The sequence below is a fragment of the Dendropsophus ebraccatus genome, chromosome 1 (assembly GCF_027789765.1).
Source record: "Dendropsophus ebraccatus isolate aDenEbr1 chromosome 1, aDenEbr1.pat, whole genome shotgun sequence".
NCBI lineage: Eukaryota > Metazoa > Chordata > Amphibia > Anura > Hylidae > Dendropsophus > Dendropsophus ebraccatus.
In genome coordinates, this window is record NC_091454.1 from 152699927 (window position 1) to 152724498 (window position 24572).

The window sequence follows — 24572 nt, forward strand, 5'->3', positions numbered from 1 at the left end:
CCTTTTTAACCTTATCTATTTTACTGTTTTTTCTTATTATTATTACTATAAATTAAATAACGTGGTAAACATTTTGCAGATTAACTAGATAAAGAGACTACTATCACATACACTGAAGTGGGTATTTACATTCAACCAGCTGGTTTGCCTCCAACCATGTCAGCTGGGGAGGCATTTATAGCTGTTGTTGGCTATAGAAACAGTGTTGGTGCTTTATGAATAAATCATATGAACAATTAGATTAGATGCCCCATGAGATTTCACAGTCTACAAATACTAAATGACTCAAAGAGCCAGTTATGTCTTTATTATATTTACTTAGTATATTTACTTGCATATAATGCAAATTATTGTGTCTGCCATCAAAATGTCCAATCTAGCCACAAGAGCATAGCATGCAAGATGCCATGACTTTGAGGAGCAAAGGACCATGGAGTGCATGCAGGTCATTGCTACACTTTCAGGCATCAAGCTTGTGGAAACTTGATGAGTATCAGACTCTGGAGACCGATATATGTGATGTGTAAAGTACGTCTCACCTACTCAGCAATAATAATGAATAAACAATCTACTGTGTGTGTCAGAATATGATCCCATGGGAATTCATTGTAACACTACAGGACAGCAGAAAGATGAAACACTCTATCTTCCCTGTTGCCTACAAATATTTAATTCATTATCTTTGTCCCACAGTTGGTAAGAGTGAAAAAGAAGTCCATCGAGTTCAACCAATCATCCTACAATGTTGATTTCATAGGAGGCAAACAAAAATTATAGCTAAACAATTGCTATTATTGCTCTTATAGAAAGTTAACCCCCTTCTATAATTATTATTCCCTTTTACTGAATTAAACAAAAACCATCCCTTGTCATAGTTGGGGAGGGGGGGGGTGCTGTTACCTTCCTTGGTGGGGGTAAAAGTGAGTTAGTTGTTTATGCTGCATGCTCTTTGCCTTGCAATAATGGGTGACCATAGTATTTCCAATAAGGAATTCTCATTGTACTCTGCAAACAGCAATGCTAGCTGCTTATTGGACTCTTGTAATGCTGGGCACCCTAAGGGTTTGTGCATACTACAGAAATCACGTGGATAACTTCCAGTGGATACTGTGCACCCTTCCTCTTGAATCCACTGGCTCCAAAGACTCCATTCTATGCTCAGGCTGATTCCGCGGTCCACCCAAAGAATTGTCATGGTGGAATCTGCCTGCGCATAGAATGGAGCTTATGGGACCGGCGGAACTTCAAGTGCGAGGGCGAGAGACGGAATCCGCTGGACATTATCTGTGTGATTTCCGTAGTGTGCATATATCCTTAGGTAGTAACACCCATTTGTTAATACATTTCTAGTGGGAATAACAGAGGAATGGTGCATTACAGAGTTCTAACATAAGGTGTTCCAAAATTATATCATGGTGAACACAAGTATTTACTGGAGAAGAACACAACTTGAACATACCAGTGGATGAACCAGTTCCCATAGGGAGTCCGGGAAAACATAGATACAGCTAATGGTCTGTGTCTGAGAATGCTCAAGTTACGTTCATCTCTAGTATTTACGGAAAAACAGACACTGGACAGACCACTTTGTGTCATCATCGTTAAAAATTGAAAAAGCAAAAAAATTGGGCTAAAAACACACATGTGTTCTGCCTGTGAAACATGGTCTGTGTGCTGGCTGCATCTCACGGAGTGAACATGTACCCGGGATGCTGTAGGATGGCCAGACTAATACCTGACAAGCTTAGTAAGTTCATTTGGATATTACTCTGGTCGGGAGCTCACTGTACCAAATTATGATGCTGTGAGTTCTATTTACAGGTACGTATTCAGTCCATGAGATGTGGCTAGAAAACAGACCTTGTTTCACGGGTTGAACATGGACATGTATTTAAAGCCTAACAGCCTCCCAAAAGACTGATATGGCTTAAGGGTATGTTTACATTAAAGTGAATGTAATATCAGGTACATCACTTTAAGATTTTTACATTAATAGACTGATGCGGTGTGGGGATGCCAGTGCCGCAGTCCGTTTTTTCAACCATGGCCCGCTTCCCGTGTGCCGCACCAGTCTATTCCAGGGCACCGGCCTGGCCTGATGCACTGGAGCCACCCCCAGTGTGACGCTCTGCCCTTCCCTCTGTGGTGCGGCTCCATTAGAATTAATGGAGCTATGTCACAGAGGGGAGGGGCTTTCCTCACACTAGGGGCAGATGGGACTGCCTCCAGTGCTTCAGGCTAAAAACCTACAGCTTAACTGCATACACAATCCAGCTCCACAATAAAATCACCCTGTTCTATTTGCAGATCAATTGCAGATCATAGGGTCAATGAAGTCGGTGGTGTTTAGCAGACAGTATAATTTATGGCCACTCCATAAAATCTGCCGCCCTTTAGCGGCTCTACAAATCTGCCGCCCAAGCAATAAACTCATTTCGCCTCTAGGAGAAATGGCCCTGAAGATAATCTCTCAAATGTGTAACAAATATACAAAAAAAACTGCAATGTGTGAACATACCCTAGAAGAACAGTACAAACTACTACTACTAACAGTACTTTAGGGGTTAGTGGGCGCTTAATTTCTGGTCCCCTAACTGGCCCTCTGGGTGGCCACTTAGTAAGTGTAATTTTACATGCTTTTTCAACTTTGACACCACTTGTACCCTAATCTAGAAGTAGTCTGTCCTGGTGAGAGAGTCTTATAAGGAAAAGAAGAAGAACTTTATTACAATTTGTTTATAAATAGTGTTTCCATAGCTTCTGTGTCTAGTCAAGTATAAGATGACAGCATCCCCTCTTATTTACTGGTGCCATACCATTAATATTCTCACTGCGTTGTTATAGTCTATTATGGGAAACACAGGATGTGCAGCTGAGAAGCAGTAATACTGTTTAGGACGTCCTGTGAATGTCTATTAGTTATTCAGCCCCCTCCAATACAGCCAGTCCTAGTAAAAACGAGAAGTATTCGTCCCAGTTTAGCAGCACAAAGAGGTGTTGTGATGAATTAATTTATGTACTTCAATTGCTTCATGCTGAGATAAAAGTGTGACTAGCTCAATATAGGATTCAGATGTATTTAAGATATTGTATGTATTAGACTAATAGGCAGAGCATAGTGGCATGATCCATTTGTGTGCTGAAATGAACTTAATGAAAACCACATTGTGCGATTTCACGAATATATAATGTTGACATATTAAAAAAACCAAAGACTTGATGGACAGATAATAAAGTTAAATGAGTGAAATGGTGGCAGCTGGATTCCTTTTTTGTTCTGTTTTACACATTCCAATGTAAAATAAAATACCTCTACGGAGAGACAATGGGGAAAATTTATTTATACCAACATACATGGTGTGACAGTCCCTCCTCAAAGTGCATCAATAGATTAGGTCGGCCCCATACTCTCTACTGCTGATCACCCATGCAAAGTTTTAGAATATATTTGTACACTTATCAGACCAATGCTATGTTCACACAACATTGCTCAGCTCTGTTTAAAATGATATCCGTCATTTTGAGTCTAAAATAACGGACGTCATTTAGCAGCCTGGCAATGACTGGTGTTTGCACATTATTCTAATTTGGGATTATTAATTGCCCTTTGAGTGTGTCTTAATTGAAAAGTCCATTGAATGTAATAGTAAAAAGCAGAGAAGGAACGGTGACAAAAGGAAAACTGTGTGTGAACAACTAACGTCCGCTGTTTGCAAAAGACGTCTGAAAATAATGATACTGTTCATTATATTGCCGTTTGCAGTTAAAAGATCCGTTATTCAATACATTGTGTGCATTGGACGTCCGTCTTTCCATTGACTTAAATACATTGCCATTGCAGTCAGTTAAAATAATGGCAATAACGGACATTTTATTAAATATCAAAATCCTTTTCTCTATTTTTGACATTGTGTGAACAAAGCCTAATACTACCTTCCTGATATTGTGTTTAACTGTACATCACCATTGTAACACCAGCACAGCTCTACACCTTAAAGTGACTGTACCACCAGGCCCAGGCAGAAGCACTGGAGGCGGGCCGACCCACCCTTAGTGGGAGGAAACCCCCGCCCCTCTATGATAGGTTCCATTGATTTTAATGGAGTCACGTCATGAAGAGGCTGGGGTTTCTTCCCACTGGGGGTGGGTCAGCCCGCCTCCAGTGCTTCTGCCTGGGCCTGTTGGTACAGTCACTTTAAGATGTAGATTCGACAAGACCTCTATGTGCATTGAAACCAGAATGTCAGCAGCAGCTTTAAGATCTTTGGGTGGTACCTAGATGGATCAGACATGTATTTACAGCACATCTTACAAATGGTTAACCAAGATTTTGGGGATTCGGAAAACAAGTCAACACCTTCTGCAATGTGGCAGGGTACATTATTCTATGGATATCATCCAATCCATACCAGGAACACCCCATAAGACTTGCAGTTTTGGAATTTCTCTTTGTCAAAGTAGCACAGATAATAATGCTTGCCTATTATATTTTCCTACAAGATGCTGCTGGGCTAGAAGCACATACTGTATAGGCCTATTCTATAGCTTCCTCAGACTTAAGCACACAGAAGACAACTGTAAATTTTTAATGCAGATTAATAACCCAGAATAATTTCCATGGAAGCCTGATGCACCTTTATACATTTTATTCATTTTATTTTATATTGTGCTAAATCATTAGATAGGACCTCAACATACATTACATCACTGAAAAGGCCATTGTCCTCTAGCGTAATAAATTTCACTATTTATTACAAAGATGCATTGTACCCTATAACAACAATCACACTGATTCTACTGGTCCATCCATAGCAGAGAAGAGCACCCGGATGTGTTGAACTCATGTGGTCTCCGAATCAGAAATCCTAATTGAATTCTAAGTGGCATCAATTTATTTCTCCCCTTTAAAGGCACATTTACGTATAATTTCTGCCTGTAAACACTGAGTACAAGGGAGTAAAATAAGAAGAAGAATAGGAAATACTCATGGCTACTCTCCAAGGAGAAACTGTCAGTATCATACAAATCAGACAGTATTATGGTACATTTACATGAAGCGATAATTCACCCTGAACCATTAAAGAATTCGAAGTAACAATGAGTTTTTTATAACGATCTAGACGGAACCATATATCGTATCATATATTGTGATCGTTTTAAGATCGTTTGAGCCCATCTCACACATCGGGTGAATCGGTGAAGGACTGTTTACACGAAGCAATCTGTTAATTTTTAGCGAATGACTAACGACAATTTGAGAACATGTTGAAAAATCAAAGTGAACGATCGCTCAAATGAGATCAATATCGTGAAAATCTGAACGATAATTGTTCCGTGTAAACGCACCATAAGTGACAGTCATTTTGGTTATGTAACAAGACCATTAACCTCAAAAGTCATCATTTCTAAGCTCTGCGGTATCATGAAAATCCTGTTTCTTTGGCCGGGTTTACATATGTCCGGCGGTGCGGCGGCGTTTCCCTCCGGCGCAGGAGAAAAGAGCCGGAGGGAAACGCATCTTTGAACTGATCCCATTGTTTTCAATGGGAACGTTCAAAATGTGCGGCGGTGAACTAGTGGCCGCCGCATCGCCGGACCGTCGGTGCGTTAGGACGCATCTTGCAGCGTCCTGGCGGACCGCCGCTCCGGTGATGCGGCGCCGCACCAATTCAATCGAATAGAGCGCCGGATGCCTCGCCGGGCAGGACGCATGTCGTTCGGCTCTGGCATCCGGCGTTCAGGCAAATAGTAGCACAAAATAAGCATATATCTCCCCCTGTGTGCTCTCCCCCTCCCCTATAGTCCCCCCTTGGTCCCCCAGTAGTATATCACCCCCCCCCCTGTTTCTCCTCCAGTAGTATATAGCCCCCCTGTTGCCCCCCCAGTAATATTTAGCTTCCCTGTGTGCTCTCCCCCAATTAGTATACAGCATTGCTGTGCGCTCTCCCCCAATAGTATATAGCCCCCCATGTGCGCTCTCCCCCTCCCATATAGCCCCCCTGTGCGCTCTCCCCCTCCCATATAGCCCCCCTGTGCGCTCTCCCCTTGTAGTATATAGCCCCCCTGTGAGCTCCCCCAATTAGTATATAGCCCCCCTGTGAGCTCCCCCAATTAGTATATAGCCCCCGTGCGCTCCCCCGCAAATCCCATTGAAAATGACAGGAAAACATACTGGGGAAAAAAATGTCAACTGATGAGCGCAACTTGTGACAACTGATGACAACTGATGGAAACTGATGGCAACTGATGGTTTTTAATGAAAAGACGGATAGAAAAACTGATCACAACTGATGCATTTTTGGCATCAGTTGTGACATCAGTTGTGGTCAGTTTTTAGGCAAGGAATTCCTATCTACCTGACTTTATATCAGCCCTATTTTAAATCCGTCTGTAAATTCTCCAATAGATTCTATCATGCATGATAGAGATGGATTTCCCCTTCAATCTCCATTGTTCTAACAATGTTTATCTGCAACCAGCTTCACGCGACTGGTTGTCATTAGGTGTCCATGTGTATGCATGAGTGACGATACGAAACACTCATCTCATCCAGCTGTTTAGCTGATGGCTAATGTGGCAGGCAGTGTAGGCCTCACCTGGGATCTGGATTGTTAGTGCCTAGTCAGCACTTTAAGTGCATCAGTTGTGCTGAGCTTGGAACTTGCAGCTGTCCCTTGTCAGCACTGCAATGACATCGCTGTGTGCAGGGAAGTGCTCCCCTGTCTAAATCATTTCGGACATCTGTTTTCTTTTTGAGAACTTGCTGTGTTTTATTCATCAGCACAGAGTTGTTTTATGTGTCGTGCTGCTAAAACATCATTCAATTTAGTGGAAAAAACAAACATTGCCTGAAAAACGAACAAACTTTCTTGAGACTTTTCAAATTACAATTTCATCATGATGTAAATATTTGAAGGTGTCTACTGCAGGTGCACCTTTCTTTCCCTGAATCAGTAAATTGCCCTTTTTTCTTAGACAATATGTAGATTTTATTTAAATCTAGCCATATAATATATATGTCTAAGTCTCGGTTAGGCAACCAGTGAATCGGACCTGCTATGTGCTCCACATTCACAAATACACGCAACAGAAATCCAGCAAAAATGTAAGCTGCATAGCAGGTATTGTTAATTTTGGAGTCAAATGAACCAAAAAGCCACAGGTACCGTACAATAATGCATGTGAGTCATTGATTTGTGAAAAGGCGAAGCATTGTATGCAAGCTATGTGTGCATTCCTATGGCCTACAAGGCACTCAATATTTGGGGTAGGGATGATCCGAACCTGCCGAGGTTCAGGTTCATACAAACCCGGACTCTCGGCAATGATTCCCGCTGTCTTAAACCTCCGTGGAGAGGATGGATAAAGTGGTAAGACCACCTGCAAAACTGGGAAACAGCCTATGGCTGTGGCTGTATCCCGGTTTTCCAGGCGGTCCTCCCACTGTATCCACCCTCTCCACGAAGGTTTAAGACAGCGGGAATCGTTGCCGAGAGTCCGGGTTCGTACAAACCCGAACCTCGGCAGGTTCGGACCATCCGTAATTTGGGGGTAATAAAATTTGGTGACCAACCATGAGAATAAGGAGATCCCTGTCTTGATGGAGACATGATTCTGCTCATAATAATATTAAGAGTTGTCCAAATTAACAAAAAACAAACATACACAAAAAAGAAAATCAGGATTCTTTGCAGTCTACATTAAGGCTATGTTCACACAAGGTATGGACAACAGCCGTTGTTTGGTCCTCAAAAACAACAGTCGTTGGAAGGAATGTCAATCAACAGCTCTTAAAAATTGCATTGAAATCAATGCACTGTTTAATACACTGTGGGTACAACGGCCCGTGTTTGCCTTGACTTCAATGCAACACATTTTTCTATGACAAGAACAGACATTGTTTTAATTGAAAACAAATTTCTTTTCTTTTCATAAAAAATACATTGTGTGAACATAGCCTAAATAAGTAATTTACTTGCACTCCTAATAATACACCCCTGCCAGTACATCACATCACCTGCGGCGTTACACACTCTTCCTTCTAGTAATGTCCCATACACCTAGTTTATTGGATTTGGCATTGGGATTGCTAGCCTGGTATATGAGCTGTCGATGGAAGGAGGGATCATTATGTCAAAGGTCATGTAACATGCTGGCAGAGGGTAAGTGAATTACTGATTACATATAAACAATGAGAGGGAAATAATAAAGTATATAATTCTGGTGAACGCTTTAAAGGGGACACATGGCCTCTCCTGGCCTGTCTTATTTAGTAAGTACTAGTATTCTCCAAGAAATAACAATCCGGGGACATCCTTTCTTGTAGTTCTATATTGCGCCATTACTCTCTTATTCCTACTAGAAATGTATGGTTAAATAGCCATCTTATTTGGAGGGGTTCCTACAAAGTCTGAGATTATCCAATCAAAGCGGACAGCACCCACACTGACTGATAATACCCAATTTGCTATAAAGTCATATATCTCTAGTAACAATAAGGCTATGTTCACACATAGTATTCTGATCAGTATTTCTGTCGGTATTTTTATCAGTATTTGGCTATTTTTGAGTAAAGAAGGGAAGCTGATACAGCAGCATTCTATAGAATGGGCATTAAAATAATGTACTTGCTTATTATTTAACTGTTCACACAATGTAAAGTCGGCTGGCGGCCGCACTTTACGTTGAAGTGAATGGCTAATTGATTTGCGGGCACTTGTAAGAAAGGAAAAGATCCTGTAGCTGATACAGAGGTATCGGCTGCAGGAACATGTGGAATGCAGCCTGATGGCTGGCAGTTTAACAGCATTTCTGTCAGTATTCTGTTCGGTATTTCTATCAGTATTTTGATCAGTATTTGCAAGAATATGCAGTGGAACAGACAGAGAAATAACAAGTGCCTGTCTTTTCAATCCACTCTTGGTTATGGATAAAAAAAAAACACTGATTAAAATACTGTGCTTGAAAAAAGCCTAACAGATGAATGAAACAACATGGAGCTATAAGAAAAATGTACCAGACCTGTTATTTCATGGAAAATAAGAGTATGCACTAATTCAGACAGGTCAGAATAAGCCATTGGCCCCCCTTAAACCTTGCAACAACCTACAAAGGAAGACCACTGGACCATTTAGTATTAACATTTTATAACATTATATTCAGCATAAATGTCATCTGATATTCTCTCATGTGTCTAATAGATCTACTATAAACAGGGCTCTGCCATAAACAACATGTGTGCACTTCCCTTTTCAGTGACCTTGCACGTAAGTGTACAGAATGCTGAGAAAAAACAGGAAGGACATGGATCTGAATGATACCAGAATGAAAGGGGTTTTATGTGAAAAAGTGATTAAAAAAACGTAAAAGTTGGCACCATTTACATTGCAGCTGTACACTAGGTCTCAGGGGGGCTTATGTCATATCTCTGCCATGTATCTTATTTACCACTCCTTATTTATCACATACAGGTACAATAAAGCCTCAGTGTATAATCTGTTCTGAAACTCCTTGTCCATCTTTATTACTTTGTAATGACAGGCGACTAATAACTAAGCAATAATCCTTTAGATAACAATTGTGATGATGTATATTACATGGACATTATACAATACTGCAGCCCATAAGATACTACATTCTTATACATTATTTACATAAGACAACAGTTTAATCACTTAGTGATAATCAAAAACAATACAAAAAGCTACTAGTTTTCTAACTAATGTGTATAAATGTATGATGAGATGTCTGATTGTTACCACTAAAACATATTTAGGCTATGTTCACACAACGATTTTTAATGACAGTTATTTAAAGCGAATCTGTACCCACGATCTAACACCCCCTCCTAAACCGCTTGTACCTTGCTTATAATCCAAGATCTGTACTGGGGTCCGTTCGGGAGGCGATGCACTTATTGTCCTAAAAAACAACCTTTAAACTTGCAGCCCTGTGTCAAATTGGCGTGGCCTAGAGTGTCTGTGCCTTAGGCTTGTACCACCTCTCCGTCCCTCCTCCCCGCCCTCCTCATTATTAGGAATGTCCCTAGTCAAGATATCTCCTATTCATCACACTGCACATGTGCGTGATAGTTAAGGCACCTGTTCAGACAGGTAATGAATAGGAAAAATCCTGCCCGGGGGGGGGGCATTCCTAATAATGAGGAGGGCAGGGAGGAGGGACGTTGCAATCCTATGGCACACACACTCGGGCACACCATTTTGATGCAGGGCTGCAAGTTCAAAAGGTTTTTTTTAGGACAATAACTGCATCACCTGCCGAACGGACAGATCTTGAATTAAAATCAGCTATCTGAAGGTACAAGTGGTTTAGGGGTGTCAGGTTGTGGGTACAAAGTCGCTTTAACACTTTAACATACATTAGTAGATTATTTAAGTTTATGTTGCGTTTACACAGACAGATTTATCTGACAGATTTTTGAAGCCAAAACCAGGAACAGACTATAAACAGGGATCAGGTCATAAAGGAAACACTGAGGTTTATCTTCTTTTCTAATCCATTCCTGGCTTTGGCTTCAAAAATCTGTCAGATAAATCTGTCTGTGTAAATGCACCATTAGGTTGAATGATAGCCACGTGCAACACTCCTTTAGGTGTGGCTATTTTTAAAGGTCCATTGAATTTTTTTGAAAAGACAGACAGTGAGAGGACGTCCAAGAAAAACAGTGAATAACGTCCATTGTTTGCTGAATAACAGCTGCCAATAAATGTCCTGAACATAAATTTTATGACCACTGTGAACAAGGGGCCTTAAAGAGTCACTGTCGTATTTTTTTTTTTGCAGAAATCAATAGTCCAGGCGATTTTAAGAAACTTTGTAATTGGGTTTATTAGCCAAATCTGCCATTATCTGCATGTAAAAAGCCTTTTCCCAGGTCCCCCCCTCCTTCCTCTTTTTCATCCACTCTGACAAATCTGAAAATTGTGACTTGTTGCAGGAGACGTACCCTGTCTGTTCTAGGGAGAGGGGAGGGGGGAGGAGGAAGGAGGGAGTTAGCCGGCAGCAGAAAGCAGATAACAGAGGATTACAGGCACGGAGCTGGGTGACAGCTGTAATCTGAGCTCAGACAGGTCACTAGTGATGGTCAGAACAGATAACGGGTGAGGAATTTGTAGATTAACTCTTTGTTGTCCTGTTTTGGTCTTCTCTTTAGCTCTCTCCATAGGAGAACAATGAAGACAGGGGGGAGAGCTTCAAACTGCTTTTTCATGATAAAAATGCATTTTTCGGATAATAAACCCAATTACAAAGTTTCTTAAAATCGCCTGGACTATTGATTTCTGCAAAAAAAAATTTCACGACAGTGACACTTTAATTTATGCATTGTGTGCACCAATGACCATTGTTTCCATAGTCTTCAATGCAAATCATTGAAGATTGAAAATAACGGCCATTATTTTGAGTATTAAATAATGGCAGTTATTTTACAGTGTGTGAACATAGCTTAAGGCTATGTTACCACTTTGGGAAAATATTGGGGAAGGTAGCCGTCTTCTAACATAGCCGGCCACTAATAATGACCATGATCATTGTTAGTGGTCATCTATTTAACGAGATGACCGGATATTTTCCCAAAGTGGGAACATAGCCTTTAAAGCAGGGGTGGGGAACCTCCGGCCCGCGGGCCGCATCCGGCCCCTGAGACCTCCCGATGCGGCCCGCGGCCCGCGGCTCCCCTGTGACACGCGCTGCTTTGGAGGAGGAAGGAGCCGGCGCACACAGCATCCTCTGTGACAGCTGCCGTGCGGTCTGTGTCGGCTCCTTCCTCCTCCAAAGCGGCGCGTGTCTTCAGTCTCCTGCGGGCCGTGCGCGATGACGTCATTTCATCGCGCGCCGCCTGCAGGAGAAGACCGGCACAGAGGACCTGGGAGAGAAGAGGACCTGGACAGCGTGGGAACGGAGGAAAGGTGAGAGGGATGTTTATTTTTTTTATTTGGGGGTTAAATAGGCTACCAGGGACATGACTGATGGGGGGGGGACAACTAGGCTACCAGGGACATGACTGATGGGGGGGGATAACTAGGCTACCAGGGACATGACTGATGGGGGGGGGATAACTAGGCTACCAGAGACATGACTGATGGGGGGGGAATAACTAGGCTACCAGGGACATGGCTGGGGGGGTTAACTAGGCTACCAGGGACATGGCTGGGGGTTAACTACAATAGCAGGGGCACTAGGCGAACAATACCTTGCCTTGCCCTGGGTGCTGCAAACCCCCGCTACTAACTGCCACGGTATGCGGCCCTCGAATGATTTTATTAATGCCCGACCGGCCCTCGACATGGAAAAGGTTCCCCACCCCTGCTTTAAAGTGTACCTGTCAGTGGATTAGAATGGGGGTCGCATGCATTACAGTCCTGTTGCGGATTCATATCCACAGAGACCCGAACTTCTGGATGAAGAGAGAGATTCGGCTCTGATCTGGCTGCGGACGTGCTGACAGGTACACTTTAGGATGATTCACAGTGAAAGCAATACTAAGTAAAAGAGAATGGTCCTGAGAAGGCAAATGTATTATACTTTGTAATCCTGGTGTCAGCTTAATAAACATCAGAATGAAATTCTTGTGGTCACATACTTGTCTGTCTAAAATGCTTGGTGGTCCTCAAATTATTAACATACGTTTAGCTTAAACTTACAAGATTCTATAAAATGTCATAAAAAGTCTTAGAAGCCAAAGAGTTAAAAGCTGGATGGAAAATGGACAGATAAAAACAACTTGACACTTTCATATAGTAAAAATGATAACAGCGGAAACAATGTTAACATGCCGGACTCATCCCAGGCTGTACTCTCTAGGGAACGCAGGCAAAACTGCTAATGCGCCACCTAGTGACTAGAGTGGTACTGCATGATGCTACTAACTGGATGAAAACATGCTACACCTAGAAGAACTTGTCTCAAACATCATCCCCAAAGTAAAGGAAAATTCCACAAAAAAGCATTGTTGGTAAAGCAGTTTTTTTTTTGTTTTTTTTTTTGTTTTTTTTTAGCAAATCATGAGTGAATAAAGAAGAGTCATCTGGTTAGGATCCTGATCTCTTGACTAGAGTAGCGAGTTGGCTCTAGCTCTGGAAGACCTGTCGTCTGTTATAGAGAAGACCCATTCATTTAACTATGTTCTTTTTTTCCAACAAAGAACATGTCTTTCATGTTATTGAAGTTTGTTTCCAGTGCATTGACTGTTTTTTTTCTATTAGGTCTTAAACAGTTCCGCTATACCTGTTATTCAAAAACAGTAACACAACCATTTTACGCTATTTTACATTTCAGTGGTGTTTTTACCTCAAACACATGAATTTTATTTCACATCACAAAGAAGATTAAAAACAAGATATATTTTTTTCTGCTACTTAAATTGTACTGCTGCCCTCTAGGGGACAAATCTGTGTTTGCATGTTGAAAGAAAACAATATAAAAAAAAGTCACACAATTGTTGACAAATGCATTGTCTATATTTTCTCAATGACTGATGTAAAACCATTTTGTGATTAGTTATTTCCTTATTTCTGCAAATGCAATCTTGTTACATGTACTGAAGCTATGTTTTTTTAGCTGTCTTCAAGATGCCCTCAACCAAAATTTCCAAATCTACCCCCACTCACTGTTCTCTAAAACCATGTATCTGTTTATTGGTGTCAAATGGAATTAGGGACCTATTCCACGGGACGATTATCGTTCGCATAATCGTTAACGATAAACGATTTCAAACGACCGCTATTGCGAACGGCCTGAAATCGTTCAGCCATTTACATGGAACGATAATCATTATTTATGATCGTTCTTGCGGTCGTCTTGTCGTCGCTACTGTGTTCGTTGCTACTGCAAACGGCCGAACGACGTCTTACTCCATGCAAACTATTTGCGAACGAGCAACAATAAAAATAGGTCCAGGTCTTATTAAGCGATTACCGATTTCTCATTCATCGTTTAATCGTTAACTTCTATTCAACCTAACGGTTATCCTTTAGATCCGAACGATGTAACGATAATTCAAACGATAATCGTCCCGTGGAAGAGGGCCCTTAGCCAGGGACAATGTGGTCATAGGAATATGGCACATCACAACAACACAAACCCTCACTGCGCACTTGTTTCTCTAGAATATGAGGTTTATACATACAGTAAACTTGGTAGAATCACACAGGTTATATATAAAGTGAAAAGGGAAATATAAACACCATACTGGCGTTTTATCTCAGTTTTGTGGCAACTTTTTTTCCACAGACCTCTATAGGTTGAAAAACAAAAATGGCAAGAAATATGCACTTGAACATATATGTGGGTATTTTTTCTGTCGGTTTTCCCGTACGTTCTTCAATAGAGATTCCTGAATCACATGACTTGAAATGAGAAAAAAATCCAGGTAGACTAAACCCTATTAAAAAAATCACAGTGGACAGAAAAACATGGTAGTTTTTTTGTGTTGCCCTTTTGTCAGGCCTAATTTCACCTGAAACTTCTCTCAGTACTATGACTATAATGCACATACAGTCCTATTGTGGCAAATGAACAGTCCCAATAAAATCAATGGGCCCTAAACTTGTCCGTAATTGCGGATCCACATTTACAGACAAAACCAAAGAACATGCTAATGCATGCGAATGCAATGCAATGAATGAATGAAAGTTCAAACTACACATACTTTTATGAAATAACGGCCGTAGTTGCAGTTTTGCAACCACGGCCGTTATTTAATGAAATTGCTGATCACACTGATTTCAATGGAATCCCAGCTGGAGGGTATACACTCTGCCGGTAGTTCTGGCGGCCGCACAAAAAAATGATACTGTATGTCAGTTCTGTGCGGCCGCTATTCATATATATAATGAAACATAGTTTGTCTCAGTTATACCATTTTTGAATTCACCAAGGGCACTAAGCTGAATTGTCCCTCTAAAGGAATTTTGCATTGTTATTTAAAGCGTTCCTAATGCTGTTACTGAAAAATGTGTCTGGCAAAGTATAAATAATCTGATGATGCTTCTTACTTGCCTTCATTTCAAGGTCATGGGAACATTACTGTTGTGAAGAAGATCTGGAGGAAAGTGCTGCAAGTAAACTGCTTAAAACTTTAACCAATGGAAACTATAATGTAAGTAGGCTGCAGTCTCATAAACCCAAGCATAACTACCAAGAGACCCAGGAACACCATTCAGCACTTTGTCTCATAAAGCATGCTTCAAGTCCAAAAAAAGAAGTTGATTCTGCTCTGAAATCCAATAGTGAATGTGTGTAAGTTCTTGCTTCTTTTATGTCCCCTGGTGAAATAGAGGGTCCTCAGGGATGTATTTACAGCCCCATTTAAATTCAGTGACTCACATGTGACGTCTTCTCTAATTTCAGCCATTCAGTCTCGCCATCTCCATCTGTACCAGACCATCATGACTCTGAGGAATCTAATTTAATGGGTCCTGTTTTGTGACAGGCTAACTTGGTCGACTTCAGTGACGTCATTAAATTACCATGTTTGCTTGAGCATGCTGATGTTACATATGCATGAGGAGAGAGAATGATGCCAATATTTTCATCTGTCTCTCTAGTCCTGATATACATCCATATATAATGAGTACATTGAGTTTACATTCTGTTATTCTCTATGTGCACAGCGTTTGAGGGGCTTTAAGGATCTCTAATGTCACTGCATTACATATTGTAGTGCTCAAAAGTTTACATACCCCGGCAGAATTTTTGCTTTCTTGTCCTTTTTCAGAGAATGTGAATAATAACACAAAACTTTTTTCCCACTCATGGTTAGTGGTTGAGTTAAGCCATTTACAGTTCTTAATACTGTGTATTGCCCCCTATAACATCAATGACAGCTTGAAGTCTTTATGTTCTCAGATGGTAAAGCTGCCCATTCTTTTTGGTCAAAAAGCCTGTAAATTCCTGGGCTGTCTTGCATCAACTGTGTGTTTGAGATCTCCCCAGAGTGGCTCAATGATAACTGAGGTCAGGCGATGGCTACCCCAGAACCTTCACTTTGTTCTGGTATCCAAGGAATTGATAATGCCAGCCGGCAGTATTCAAACTGTGATTAACAAATGGAAAATCAAGCCAAACCACAGTCAGGCAGACCAACAAAACTTTCATCCACAACTGCCAGAAAAACTGGTCAGGAAGCAAAAAACTTACAAATAACATCAACCGAAATACAGGACTCTCTGAAAACTTGCGATCTGGCTGTTTCAAGATGCACAATAAGGAGGCACTTAAAAAGGGGCTGTATGGTTGAGTCACCAGAAGAAAGCTATAACTGTGCAAATGCCACAAAGTATCTCAACTACAATACAACAAACAACACAGAGACAAGCCGCAAAACTTCTGGAAAGAGGTCATTTGGAGTGATGAGACCATAATCCAACTTTTTGGCTACAACCATAAATGTTACTTTCAGAGAGGTGTCAACAAGGTCTCTGATAAAAAGAACACCATTCCTACTGTAAAGCACAGAGGTGGATTGCTGATGTTTTGGGGGATGTGTGAGCTGCTACAAAGGCAAAGGAAACTTGGTCAAAGATGAATGCAGCACGTTATCAGCAAATACTGGAGGCAAATTTGCACTCATCAGTCTGAAAGCTGTGCATGGGACGTACTTGGACATTCCAGCATGATAATGATCCAAAACACAAGGGCAAGTCGACCTGTCATGGGCTACAGCAAAACAAAGTGAAGTTTCTGGAATGGCCATCTCAGCCTCCTGACCTCAATATCAATGAGCCACTGTGGGGAGATCTCAATCGTGCAGTTCCGACAAGACAGCCAAGGAATTTACAGGAACTGGAGGCTTTTTGCTTTATCATATGAAAAAATAAAGAGCCTCATCCACAACTACCACAAAAGACTTCAAGCTGTCATTGATGTTATAGAGGGAAATACACAGTATTAACTGGAGTATGTTAACTTTTCATCAAGGTCATTTGGATGTTTTTGGTTGGTTGTCATTATGATTGAAAAAGAAAAAAAAAACAGTAGTCTGACAATAAATAACTTCACCCGACCACTAACCATGAGTGAGCAAAAAGTTTGTGTTACTCATATTCTCTGGAATATGCAAAACAGGAGTCCGTGGAGCCTCAGCTGCGAGTCTCAAAACACGGGATAGCCAGATATCACTAGCCTGTTGCCACGGGGTGCCTCCATGATAGGGAGAGCACCACACCACCCTGATAAATAGCCCCTTAAGTCCCACTCGGTTGCGAGTATTGGAACATAAATAGGGAAACACCAGGATGGCCCCTGTTTGTCAATGTCTAACTCAAGGTGCGAGTATTGCGATCATGACAAGGGCTTGCCAAGGCAGGCTTCCTTCCACAGACAGCCGTTTCGGGGTTTTTTCCCCTCGTCAGTGTGGAGTAGGATTGACGAGGGGCAAAAACCCCAAAACGGCTGTCTGTGGAAGGAAGCCTGCCTTGGCAAGCCCTTGTCATGATCGCAATACTCGCACCTTGAGTTAGACATTGACAAACAGGGGCCACCCTGGTGTTTCCCTATTTATGTTCCAATACTCGCAACCGAGTGGGACTTAAGGGGTTATTTATCAGGGTGGTGTGGTGCTCTCCCCATCATGGAGGCACCCAGTGGCAACAGGCTAGTGATATCTGGCTATCCCGTGTTTTGAGACTCGCAACTGAGGCTCCACGGACTCCTGTTTTGCATATTTAAATTTTTGGGGGCATCAGTGGAGACTCTTGATTGAGTACTTCATTGGAATTTTTTTCACTGTTCTCCTTGAGTTCAGTGATAACTGTGTTTTGTTGCTCATATTCTCTGGAAAAAGGATAAAAAAGCAAAAATTCTGCCGGAGTACGTAAACTTTGAGTACAACTATAAGTGTGATTTTAGGGGCTTAGCGACTTGACCCCAGTACATCTATATGCAGTTGTCACAGGGTTTGTGCTAGGGAGATAGACCCCTATCATATATAAAATCTATAAAGTGTATTAATAGTCAACAATTCCCAATATGTTCTGTAGGTTATAATAATGTACAGTATGTGTTCAGCTATACTGTCTTCATTATACACAGTTGGCCCCTTCAACCTATGATCCATGCAGCTGACAATGCCCATCTACCCCTCAACACAATGGGGGAGATTTATGACCCAGGAAGTCATCCTCACCTTTTAAATCAAAGCAGATCCATTTCAGGCTGGGGCTTGAATCAGGGGACAGGACTGTAGAGGTAACCTCTTCATAGCTGTAACTCCTCTCTCCCCGGACAGAGAGTGTTCATTTATGTGCCACATCTGTCCTGCTCATTCCTTCACACTCAGCTATACACACTGCTGTATAGAGAAGTCACTGTCACTGTCTTCCTGCACAGCTTTGCGATTCTCACTTCCTAATTGTTCTATGCTGAACACACCCCTTCCTCATTGCTGTCATGTGACCACACAGACCTCTGACAGCAGCCCTGCTTGTCTATTCTAGCCTGTTGTACTACGCTACTGCATTATGGGGATCTGCGGCTCCATCCTGTATGTACAAACTGCTGTTGTTTTTTTTCAGGTTTATGCAGTTACTATACATTATACACCACATGCTGATTGCTATACTGTACACTAACTTACAATATCGCATATTCAGCTGTTTCTCATTGTTTGTTACATCTGTTCTACATGTTATTAAGAAAATTATTTTGGGGTGTGAAACCAATTGTCTGCATTTCAATGTTTTTTATGGGAAATTTTGCTTTGGTTTAAGAGTGGATTTGGATTATAAGCATAGTCCCGGAACGAATTATGCTTGTAATCCAAGGCACCACTGTATATATAACATTTTATTAGAATGAGCTTCCCCTTAGCACTGGACCTCCAATGCCTAGTAAATAGCAGTTAATGATAATGAGTGAATCCTCTCTCCGCAATCCATCTCTCCCACTGTACACACATGCTTGACTGAATATATAAGCCTGTAATTTGAGAAACATGATCTGGCATCAGTAAACAAATCTCTATATGCCATTCGGGAATATGTCTGACAGAAGAGAGCATTTACCCTAATTCATAGTCTGTAATGTTACAAATAATTCTTCAAGTGATAATAACTAGGTCAGTTAAAGTTACTAGTCTCTTATTTTACATAGGTTTCAATTTAGGCTGGGTTCACACTACGTATATTTCAGTCAGTATTGTGGTCCTCATATTGCAACCAAAACCAGGAGTGGATTAAAAACACAGAAAGGATCTGTTCACACAATGTTGAAATTGAGTGGATGGCTGCCATATAACAGTAAATAACTGCCATTATTTCAATATAACAGCAAATATTTGCCATTAAATGACGGCCATCCACTCAATTTCAACATTGTGTGAACAGAGCCTTTCTGTGTTTTTAATCCACTCCTGGTTTTGGTTGCAATATGAGGACCACAATACTGACTGAAATATATGTAGTGTGAACATAGCCTTAAAGTGTTTAAAGAGTGTTCTGATTCTAGTGGTTTCAGTTTTGACAGCAATATGCCACTCTACCCAGTTACCTGCATGTAGCTTCATAGACATGCAAGTAGTAGCATACACCAGGTTTCCATGTAAAAAGCAGAGGCAGAGTTAACCCGGACCAAGGTAACAAGTACAGAATAGATTTCTCCCTAAGTCGAATGCAGGTGGGCTCATAACACCAGGTCAGTGGGATCACATGTCCATAGAATTTGTATAGGACGAACCACTCTGGCATTATGTCTGATACAACAAATTTATTATAAAAGCAATGCATTTTGGCTCGAGGATAAAACTGAGCCTTCCTCGGGCATGCCAGTTTTATCCTTGAGCCAGAACATGCTACTGTAATAATAAATTCATTGTCTCAGAGATACTGCCAGTGTGGTTCATCCAATGAAAATTCTATGGATGTGTGATCTGCTGACCTGGTTTTATGAGCCCACCTACGCTCAAGAAGGAATCTATTCTGTACTTCTTAACTTGGTCTGGGTTTTCTAACAAACGGCGCTGATATACAGAAAACTGTACTGCACTCTTGTGTCAATGTCGGTACAAGGACCTGCTTATTCTGCCAAACAGCGGTCACAATAATGCCCCCACATCCACTGTTTGGCCAGAAATCTCCAGAATACCCCTTTAATTATAATAGCAACATATAAGAGAATAGCTCAAGTGTTGCCACAAATCCACAACCAGCAATGTTTGTACTTCTCAAAGGCCTGTGTAATAGATCATTTTTTACAATACAATTTATTTAAAAAATTAAGAAAATAAAATTTAGTGTATTTTGGTTCTATGTATTGTGATAACTATGAGTATCTCTCATAAGACGTTTTTTACACTGGAAACAGATTCAACTTATTTAAGCTTAATGTGCCACAGATTCAACAAGCTTAATGCGCCACCTCTAATAACGTTCAGTCCACTAGACAAGTACTTCATTATTGGTTTCAGAAGCAGTTACGGCTCGCAATAATCTGCTGAACTATCTCCCTAGAAGATTTGGATAGCTTTCATGGCAACAAACTGACATTTTTATAACATTCTCAAGAGGATCAGCTTTCCACAAACATTAAATCTCATAAAAATCAATTATCTTTATAGGAAGAAGGCAATCTCTACATTGGATTGAATTAAACATGATTTGTAATTTAAGCCAAGCTAAACGTTGCTATCAATTACAAATCACTGCGACACTACAAAGAATCCTCTACGAGTATTATCAGAATTTCTTTGCCCGGTGTAAGGGTCATTTCACAAATTTTATATACAGCTGTGTTTCCACATTTGTTTTTTATTCTACCAGGACACTTTATTTCCCCAATGACTGTTCGACGAGACGTAGCATACAAAATAGCCCCTTTTCACCATTACCTAGGTCCACCTTCCTCTCAGCAATGTCTCCAGTAGCAACCATTTTGGGACTGTCTTTTTCACCTGCTTCTGGATACCGTACGTGCTCTTTTCTGCATGGTGCTACCCAAATTACATCCCCCTGTCAGTAGCACAGGTAAGAGCAAGGTTTGGGACAGGGAGGAGCTGGGCACACAACTTTGTACAATATTGCAGGTGGGTGATGCTGGGTGATGAAACTCAGGGGGCCACTACAGTCACATGAACCAAATGCATTAAAAAGAGACATTGATTTTTGGACAGAAAAGAGCATTGAAAACAGGCAGAGATGAGCGAACCTCAAGCACACTTGGGTTTGCCTGAACCCGAATTCTCATCATTTTATTATCGGTGGCTGAAGAAGTTTGACGCAGCCATGGACCAAGTTTAGACAATGTCCGTTCGTCCATTCCGTGACCCGGCCGAGTCATGGAACGGTCTGTCTCTGAAAAGATAATCCCAGCCGGTACCACAGTACAGGCCAGATGATCTTTAGCGCCACTAAGTTCTGATGTGGACGCATCCGTGCGCGCCCGCATCAGAACTCCCCACTGCACACAATGGAGCAAGCGGCTGCAGCCGCTCGTTCCACTGTGTGCACTGACAGGGGTTTTTTGCGGCCGCTATTCAATGAATAGCGGCCGCAGAAAACTGTCATGTCGGTTTTTTACGGCGCTGCTAGGGAGCCCGGCTGGAGTGTATACTATGTGTATACACTCCGACGGGGATTCCCTAAGAAGGTAGCACTACGTAAATTCTGTGGGAATCACGGCCATTGTAACAATGGCCATGATTCCCACGGACCTTATGTTGTGTGAACATAGCCATAGGCTGTATCCATGTTTTCCAGGCAGCCTTACAGCTGCATCCAACTTCTTAAGCCACCGTTTATCAAATGTTTGGGTCCGGAAGAACCCAAGTGCGCTCAAGGTTCGCTTATCTCTATAAAACAGGTAAAAAGTACTCATCTACTGTATATTAATGGACATAAGAGCTGTTTATTCATGAAAAAAAATATTTTTCTCCAGACTGCTTAATTTTTTCTTCTTTATCTCATAACTCTTAACACATAACCATCTCAAAACACAATTAATTAGGAACCGTTACATTTAGTGTTCTAGATTTCTGCAGCCTTCGGTTCCTAAAACAAGAAATTACTTCTCATCTGCCATATTATATCCAATTCAATGTAGCAAATACCTATGCTAGTGGAATTACTATTACATGGCCCTTTCCTTTTCTCTTCATAGCTATTTAGAGGTGTAACTAGCTGAATTTAAGGCTATACAAATTACAAAGGTTGTATCTTGAATGAGTATGGAAATGCAATTTCACCCCAGTGAAGTCTCCATGTTCACTGTCTAGCTGATGACTCTCACTTCTCAATCATTTTGATGCATACATATTATTAGTTAACAAATGAAATACAACAATTCATACTAGAGAAATAACAATGTATATGTCCAAACATAGTGGAAAATACTGGATAGTGGATACTAATAATCTTCCCTTCCAAGCTCTCACAGCTGTAACATGTACTTAGCGCTCTAGGACAGCACTGCTTTTAATGCTCTTCTTTATCTTCATCTCCAAGACAAGCAGTACCTGACATTAATCTAATCTCCCCATAAACTAGTCCAAATAGGAAATACTTTGAGACGGTTAGATGTTCCCACACTTCTTCAAAATTTCCCACTAAAAAGTGAGAAGATTTCTGCAGTCTTGAATTTCTCACATCTTGCTTTTATTTTTGAAGTTGTAAAGATTCTTCCAGTACATCTCCAAACACATTAGCATCTGCCTTCCACCTGTCAATTCTATATTTTAATGTCTTTCTCACTTGCTCGGAGATGTATTAAGACAAATAGTCTTTCTGAACTGCCCTTTTCAGACACTTCACCTCAACTAAGTTCAATCCCAATCTGCCAGTAACTGTACTTATTCTATAAGCAAAAAAAGTGACGTAAGAAGACAAGTCCAGTGCCTTGTCTTCCACATATCAGGGCAAATATATTGCATAATAATTTTTTTTAGACAAGTTAAGAATGTATCAAAAGGCATGTACTTGTGTCAGTAACTAACCCACTCTTCCTGCTTCATATGAACAGTCACTGGGCTAAGCAATATAGATTTATATACATTACCTGCATTCACACTTACCATATGTGAGCCCAATCTATGCTTTGTTCTTGCTCCAAATTTACATAGTCACATATGTTTATATAAGAAAAAACTTTGCACATCAGCTGCTATAGCTACGCCACTGGTCTGACACCACATAGAAGCCATGTTTTTCTTACAAAATTATAGTTACCTATTGTATACAATAAGACTGTGGCACAAAATATTGTTAAACTAATGTTGCAGGTGAGAACTGCTTAGGGTGAGTTCACACACGTTTTGGGGAAAACTATATGTTTTAGGTATTTCCAAAAAGCACTGCAGCTATATATTTGCTGAAAGGCAATAGTGAACTACAGAACACACTACAAATATTTATTTATTTATTTTTATCCATCTGTTTTTTTTTTTTGTTTTTTTGTTTTTGTTTTTTTTCAAAATGAAGCTTGTTAGCCTTATCCCACAGGCTTCCTAATGGGACTAAGAAAAATGCATGTAAAAAATTGTCTGAAATAAAAAACCACCGATAGATGTTTGTAAAAATGCATTAAAATCATAGCAGTTTTTAGAAGCTCTGTGTACTATTTAAAAGCAAGGAGTCCATATAATCATGCATTTCTGAGGGTTTTTTTTATAATTTTTTGGTGATTTTATGTGCTTCACAACATTAAAGATGGTAAAGATAGTGTCATAGAGTAGATTAATAGCCTACTCTATGACACTGCTGTTTAGTTTTCAAACTAACCGTGTTTCTCCCAAAATAAGACAGTGCCTTATATTAATTTTTGGTCCCAAAGAGGCACTATGTCTTATTCCCTCCCCCCGAAATACTCACCAATGTCCTCAGAGTGACCAGCAGGGGGACCAGGAACGTGCGGCGGGGCGTGTATCAAGTGACGTCCGGCATGTGTCTAGATGTTCAGCAGGAAGTGGGGGCCAGGGACTAGTATGGGATGCCTTACTTTAGGCAAGTTGGTAAGCTAGTTGGGGTGTCTTATTTTAGGAGGATGTCTTATTTTCGGGGAAACACCGTAGCATGGAATGTTTATGGTCTACCAAAATGACAGTACTTCATTTTAATCCAGAGGATATTAAGCTGATCTCTAGGGGTCCGACTGCTGGGGTCCTCATCGATCCCGACAATGGGGACATAGTTTTTTTCTGGAAAAATGGTGTACACCCCATGTGTTCCATTCATTTAGTGGGGTTGCCGAACATTTCTACCAAGTTTAGCAGTCTACAGTGGTTTGAAAGAAAGTAAAAGGAGAACTGGCAATTGTGTCCCCGCTCACTGGATGTGGTCGGACCCCCGCCAATACTCCATTAGTTGTGAGGCGTGTGTCGTATGATCACTAGTTCATTCAGTTAAAGGAAAAGTTTTTGATACATCTGACATGTTTTATGTGTCCAAAGTGAAAACTTTAAATCAGGCTTTGTCTAAACAATAAAACATACAAAAAATATTTACATATGTTGTGAGAAATAAATGTTCCACATCAAACAATAACATTCCCCATTTAGTCTCCTAGTAACATAAAGTTGCTGTAGCAACCAAACGGGAATTGCTTGTTCCTGTCACCTACTACTTACT